The sequence below is a fragment of the Bombus huntii genome, unplaced genomic scaffold (assembly GCF_024542735.1).
Source record: "Bombus huntii isolate Logan2020A unplaced genomic scaffold, iyBomHunt1.1 ctg00000322.1, whole genome shotgun sequence".
NCBI classification, from domain to species: Eukaryota; Metazoa; Arthropoda; class Insecta; order Hymenoptera; family Apidae; genus Bombus; species Bombus huntii.
In genome coordinates, this window is record NW_026099515.1 from 1 (window position 1) to 7500 (window position 7500).

The window sequence follows — 7500 nt, forward strand, 5'->3', positions numbered from 1 at the left end:
TGCCGGGAGTGGGTAATTTGCGCGCCTGCTGCCTTCCTTGGATGTGGTAGCTGTTTCTCAGGCTCCCTCTCCGGAATCGAACCCTGATTCCCCGTTACCCGTTACAACCATGGTAGGCGCAGAACCTACCATCGACAGTTGATAAGGCAGACATTTGAAAGATGCGTCGCCGGTGCTAGATGACCATGCGATCAGCACAAAGTTATTCAGAGTCACCAAAACAAACGATGGACGGACAGACGAGCCATCCGCCACCGATTGGTTTTGATCTAATAAAAGCATTCCTACCATCTCTGGTCGGAATCTGTTTGCATGTATTAGCTCTAGAATTACCACAGTTATCCAAGTAAATGTAGGTATGATCTAAGAAACCATAACTGATTTAATGAGCCATTCGCGGTTTCACCTTAATGCGGCATGTACTGAGACATGCATGGCTTAATCTTTGAGACAAGCATATGACTACTGGCAGGATCAACCAGGGATCTTATTCGTATAACAATTCTTATAAATTTCGTTTAAGTTCTCTTCGTGTCGTAGGTGGGACGTAAGCACCGTACGACGAGACTTTTCGTTCTTAAGATAGATATATCTATAAAATATATCTCCTAGCGACGTTCGAGATACACCCATAGTTCAGTAATAATCTTCGAACGCCGCTCGCAGCCACTTTGTAATTCTCAACTCCACCTCCTCTCTTCTCTCTCTCTCTCTCTCTCATAGTCTTATATAAAATGTTTAGAATCGTACTTCTAAAGGAACATTTCCATAATGCTGTCTTCGTGTAAAAAGACTTATTAGAATATCTTAGCGGTAAAGCACGTATACGCACCTCACGCTGAACGAACAAGCGCGTATCCCAGTGCGTCGCGCTGGACATACCGTAAGAATATTCTTTCAATCGGTAGAACATTTTCGGCAGAAGACATACTACGCAAAGATAGTACGCTCCTACCGCCTCATCGGATACTTCTGCGAAAGCAGAAGTTTTTATAGAAAGCAGACGGTTATACTCTTTTGAATGAATCGATGCTCAGTTAGTACAAGCACACACGCATCTAACAATTTTTGTTAGAATACGTACACACAGGTCACCAGCTTCCCGACTCAGGGGAACCTTGCCACGATATTTGGTCATTACGTCCAGGACAGCGACCCGCGGCGCAGCAGTGTAGAGAAAAAACCAGAACGAGAACGGAGGAACAGTCGAGAAATAGCGTAAAATACACTAAGACTCGAGGAGCGGTGACTGAATTCTCAACCGAGGCCGTAGAATAGCCACGCGCTCAACGCTGTTCCGACCGAACCGTCCGGCTCGACGTCTCTCTTATAGATACGAAAGCGCCAGCCGGAAGGCCGGCGCCGGCCGGGCTAGCGGCCGCGCGCTTACGGTGCAAAACCTCCGTAGCAACGTACCGTTCGGAAGGGACGCTGGAACTTAGTCTCGCGAACGCTCGATCACTACTATACAAAGCCAATATCCAACCATCGAAATACATTACCAGACGTTTTATTAACATAATAGAAATGCATTTTTACCAAAAAATTAATTTTTTTTTTCACCGAAAAATTGCATCAGTAAACATACTCTTTTATCGAATACGGACAAAAAATAAGTTTATAATCAATTACAATACGTTAAAATAAGTAGAAATATGCAAAAAAATATATACCTTGTAACGTTAATTAACGAAAAAATTAGAAAAATATCCCAGTCGTGTCAGTTCGACGAACGCTAATTTTTTGAAAAAATCGATAAAAATGTTTAATCCCGACGTATTTAATAGAGATAGAACGATTCCCGTAAAAAAATTCATACCTTGTAACGCTTTTAAACGAATAAACTCGAAAAAACTTTTTCGCCCTCGGAATTTTTCTAAGTCCCAACGTACCGGCTCGGAATTTTTCTATGTTCCAACGACCGGTCGTGTCGGTCCAAACGTTTTTATATCCGTCTGCCGACGATATAAACGCTTAATCCCGACGTATTTTATCGAGTTATAACGATTTCTTGAAAAATATTCGTACGTTATAACGCTTTTTAACGAATTAATCGAAAAAGAGTGTTCGGTCCGAAAATTTTCTAAGTACGAACGACCGGCCGCATAGGTCCGTTTTTAAAAATCGTTCTCGGACGGAAATAAACCATTAATCCCGACGTATTTCGTCGAGTTACGTCGATTTATGCAAAAAAATTCATACCTTGTAACGCTTTTTAACGAATAAACTCGAAAAAACTGTTTCGCCCTCGGAATTTTTCTAAGTCCCAACGTACCGGCTCGGAATTTTTCTATGTTCCAACGACCGGTCGTGTCGGTCCAAACGTTTTTATATCCGTCTGCCGACGATATAAACGCTTAATCCCGACGTATTTTATCGAGTTATAACGATTTCTTGAAAAATATTCGTACGTTATAACGCTTTTTAACGAATTAATCGAAAAAGAGTGTTCGGTCCGAAAATTTTCTAAGTACGAACGACCGGCCGCATAGGTCCGTTTTTAAAAATCGTTCTCGGACGGAAATAAACCATTAATCCCGACGTATTTCGTCGAGTTACGTCGATTTATGCAAAAAAATTCATACCTTGTAACGCTTTTTAACGAATAAACTCGAAAAAACTTTTTCGCCCTCGGAATTTTTCTAAGTCCCAACGTACCGGCTCGGAATTTTTCTATGTTCCAACGACCGGTCGTGTCGGTCCAAACGTTTTTATATCCGTCTGCCGACGATATAAACGCTTAATCCCGACGTATTTTATCGAGTTATAACGATTTCTTGAAAAATATTCGTACGTTATAACGCTTTTTAACGAATTAATCGAAAAAGAGTGTTCGGTCCGAAAATTTTCTAAGTACGAACGACCGGCCGCATAGGTCCGTTTTTAAAAATCGTTCTCGGACGGAAATAAACCATTAATCCCGACGTATTTCGTCGAGTTACGTCGATTTATGCAAAAAAATTCATACCTTGTAACGCTTTTTAACGAATAAACTCGAAAAAACTTTTTCGCGCTCGGAATTTTTCTAAGTCCCAACGTACCGGCTCGGAATTTTTCTATGTTCCAACGACCGGTCGTGTCGGTCCAAACGTTTTTATATCCGTCTGCCGACGATATAAACGCTTAATCCCGACGTATTTTATCGAGTTATAACGATTTCTTGAAAAATATTCGTACGTTATAACGCTTTTTAACGAATTAATCGAAAAAGAGTGTTCGGTCCGAAAATTTTCTAAGTACGAACGACCGGCCGCATAGGTCCGTTTTTAAAAATCGTTCTCGGACGGAAATAAACCATTAATCCCGACGTATTTCGTCGAGTTACGTCGATTTATGCAAAAAAATTCATACCTTGTAACGCTTTTTAACGAATAAACTCGAAAAAACTTTTTCGCGCTCGGAATTTTTCTAAGTCCCAACGTACCGGCTCGGAATTTTTCTATGTTCCAACGACCGGTCGTGTCGGTCCAAACGTTTTTATATCCGTCTGCCGACGATATAAACGCTTAATCCCGACGTATTTTATCGAGTTATAACGATTTCTTGAAAAATATTCGTACGTTATAACGCTTTTTAACGAATTAATCGAAAAAGAGTGTTCGGTCCGAAAATTTTCTAAGTACGAACGACCGGCCGCATAGGTCCGTTTTTAAAAATCGTTCTCGGACGGAAATAAACCATTAATCCCGACGTATTTCGTCGAGTTACGTCGATTTATGCAAAAAAATTCATACCTTGTAACGCTTTTTAACGAATAAACTCGAAAAAACTTTTTCGCGCTCGGAATTTTTCTAAGTCCCAACGTACCGGCTCGGAATTTTTCTATGTTCCAACGACCGGTCGTGTCGGTCCAAACGTTTTTATATCCGTCTGCCGACGATATAAACGCTTAATCCCGACGTATTTTATCGAGTTATAACGATTTCTTGAAAAATATTCGTACGTTATAACGCTTTTTAACGAATTAATCGAAAAAGAGTGTTCGGTCCGAAAATTTTCTAAGTACGAACGACCGGCCGCATAGGTCCGTTTTTAAAAATCGTTCTCGGACGGAAATAAACCATTAATCCCGACGTATTTCGTCGAGTTACGTCGATTTATGCAAAAAAATTCATACCTTGTAACGCTTTTTAACGAATAAACTCGAAAAAACTTTTTCGCCCTCGGAATTTTTCTAAGTCCCAACGTACCGGCTCGGAATTTTTCTATGTTCCCAACGACCGGTCGTGTCGGTCCAAACGTTTTTATATCCGTCTGCCGACGATATAAACGCTTAATCCCGACGTATTTTATCGAGTTATAACGATTTCTTGAAAAATATTCGTACGTTATAACGCTTTTTAGGAATTAATCGAAAAAGAGTGTTCGGTCCGAAAATTTTCTAAGTACGAACGACCGGCCGCATAGGTCCGTTTTTAAAAATCGTTCTCGGACGGAAATAAACCATTAATCCCGACGTATTTCGTCGAGTTACGTCGATTTATGCAAAAAAATTCATACCTTGTAACGCTTTTTAACGAATAAACTCGAAAAAACTTTTTCGCCCTCGGAATTTTTCTAAGTCCCAACGTACCGGCTCGGAATTTTTCTATGTTCCAACGACCGGTCGTGTCGGTCCAAACGTTTTTATATCCGTCTGCCGACGATATAAACGCTTAATCCCGACGTATTTTATCGAGTTATAACGATTTCTTGAAAAATATTCGTACGTTATAACGCTTTTTAACGAATTAATCGAAAAAGAGTGTTCGGTCCGAAAATTTTCTAAGTACGAACGACCGGCCGCATAGGTCCGTTTTTAAAAATCGTTCTCGGACGGAAATAAACCATTAATCCCGACGTATTTCGTCGAGTTACGTCGATTTATGCAAAAAAATTCATACCTTGTAACGCTTTTTAACGAATAAACTCGAAAAAAACTTTTTCGCGCTCGGAATTTTTCTAAGTCCCAACGTACCGGCTCGGAATTTTTCTATGTTCCAACGACCGGTCGTGTCGGTCCAAACGTTTTTATATCCGTCTGCCGACGATATAAACGCTTAATCCCGACGTATTTTATCGAGTTATAACGATTTCTTGAAAAATATTCGTACCTTCTAACACTTTTTAACGAGTTATTTGGAGGGGATCTTTCGGCCTTTTCGTAGCGGTGCGAAAAAATTCTAAGTTCCAACGTCCCGGTCACGTTGGTCCGGAGGATGAAATTTTTTAAAAAAATAAAGTGAAATCGTTACGTTCGACTAGATTTCGTCGATACGTAACGATTTCACACAAAATTTCGATACGTTATAACGCTTTTTGGCGAGTTATTTCGAGTTGAACATTCGGTACTTTCGTAACGGGGCGAAAAAATTCTAAGTTCCAACGTCCCGGTCACGTTGGTCCGGAGGATGAAATTTTTTAAAAAAATAAAGTGAAATCGCTACTTTCGACTAGATTTCGTCGAAACGTAACGATTTCACGCAAAATTTCGATACGTTATAACGCTTTTTGGCGAGTTATTTCGAGTTGAACTTTCGGTACTTTCGTAACGGTGCGAAAAAATTCTAAGTTCCAACGTCCCGGTCACGTTGGTCCGGAGGATGAAATTTTTTAAAAAAATAAAGTGAAATCGCTACTTTCGACTAGATTTCGTCGAAACGTAACGATTTCACGCAAAATTTCGATACGTTATAACGCTTTTTGGCGAGTTATTTCGAGTTGAACTTTCGGTACTTTCGTAACGGTGCGAAAAAATTCTAAGTTCCAACGTCCCGGTCACGTTGGTCCGGAGGATGAAATTTTTTAAAAAAATAAAGTGAAATCGCTACTTTCGACTAGATTTCGTCGATACGTAACGATTTCACGCAAAATTTCGATACGTTATAACGCTTTTTAGCGAGTTATTTCGAGTTGAACTTTCGGTACTTTCGTAACGGTGCGAAAAAATTCTAAGTTCCAACGTCCCGGTCACGTTGGTCCGGAGGATGAAATTTTTTAAAAAAATAAAGTGAAATCGCTACTTTCGACTAGATTTCGTCGATACGTAACGATTTCACGCAAAATTTCGATACGTTATAACGCTTTTTAGCGAGTTATTTCGAGTTGAACTTTCGGTACTTTCGTAACGGTGCGAAAAAATTCTAAGTTCCAACGTCCCGGTCACGTTGGTCCGGAGGATGAAATTTTTTAAAAAAATAAAGTGAAATCGCTACTTTCGACTAGATTTCGTCGAAACGTAACGATTTCACGCAAAATTTCGATACGTTATAACGCTTTTTGGCGAGTTATTTCGAGTTGAACTTTCGGTACTTTCGTAACGGTGCGAAAAAATTCTAAGTTCCAACGTCCCGGTCACGTTGGTCCGGAGGATGAAATTTTTTAAAAAAATAAAGTGAAATCGCTACTTTCGACTAGATTTCGTCGAAACGTAACGATTTCACGCAAAATTTCGATACGTTATAACGCTTTTTGGCGAGTTATTTCGAGTTGAACTTTCGGTACTTTCGTAGCGGTGCGAAAAAATTCTAAGTTCCAACGTCCCGGTCACGTTGGTCCGGAGGATGAAATTTTTTAAAAAAATAAAGTGAAATCGCTACTTTCGACTAGATTTCGTCGATACGTAACGATTTCACTGATAATTTCGATGCGTTATAACGCTTTTTCTCGAGTTATTTCGACTCGAACGTTCGAACAGTGGCGAATATTTCAAAGTCCCTGCGACGCAACGATACGCTCTTACGCGTTGCTCGCTCGCTCCGCTCGCTCGAAAAAAAAAGTAGCCCAACCCAAAACCAATCCCTTTAGCGTTCGTTCTTCGATTTCATCGAAATCTTCGTTCGAACGCTTGGGATCGGTTTTGGGTTGGGCTATATTCGTCCGAGCGAGCGCAGCGAGCGAGCATTTGTCGCGATTATTTTCCTCGTTTTCGTCTCTCTCGTGAAACGGGAAAAAACGTGGAAAACGGGAAAAAACGGGAAAAAACGGGAAAAAACGCGAAGAAACGGGAAAAAAACGCGGAAAAACGTTTAAAAATATTTGAAAAAGCGCGCGCGCGCGCGCGCAATACGAGCTGCGCAGAACGGCGTACCTTAAGAGAGTGTTACCTACTCCGGCGCATACCCGCTGATTCGGAGGTGCGCGCGCAGCGGTAGCACGAGCGGCTAAGTCCAGCGGCGTATTGCTTTATGCTCGCACGCGACTAAGTCCAGCGGCGTATTGCTTTCAGTTTGTACGCGACTAAGTCCAGCGGCGTATTGCTTTATGCTCGCACGCGGCTAAGTCCAGCGGCGTATTGCTTTCTGTTTGTACGCGACTAAGTCCAGCGGCGTATTGCTTTCTGTTTGTACGCGACTAAGTCCAGCGGCGTATTGCTTTTTACTCGCACGAGACAAAGTCCCAGCGGCGTATCGCTTTCTATTCGTGCGTCTCGTTGTTTGATTTAAAGGAAAAAAAAATCGCTACGCACGACCATCGGCCGTACGTAGCGAAATTATTTTTTTTAACCGCAGGAGACAAAGT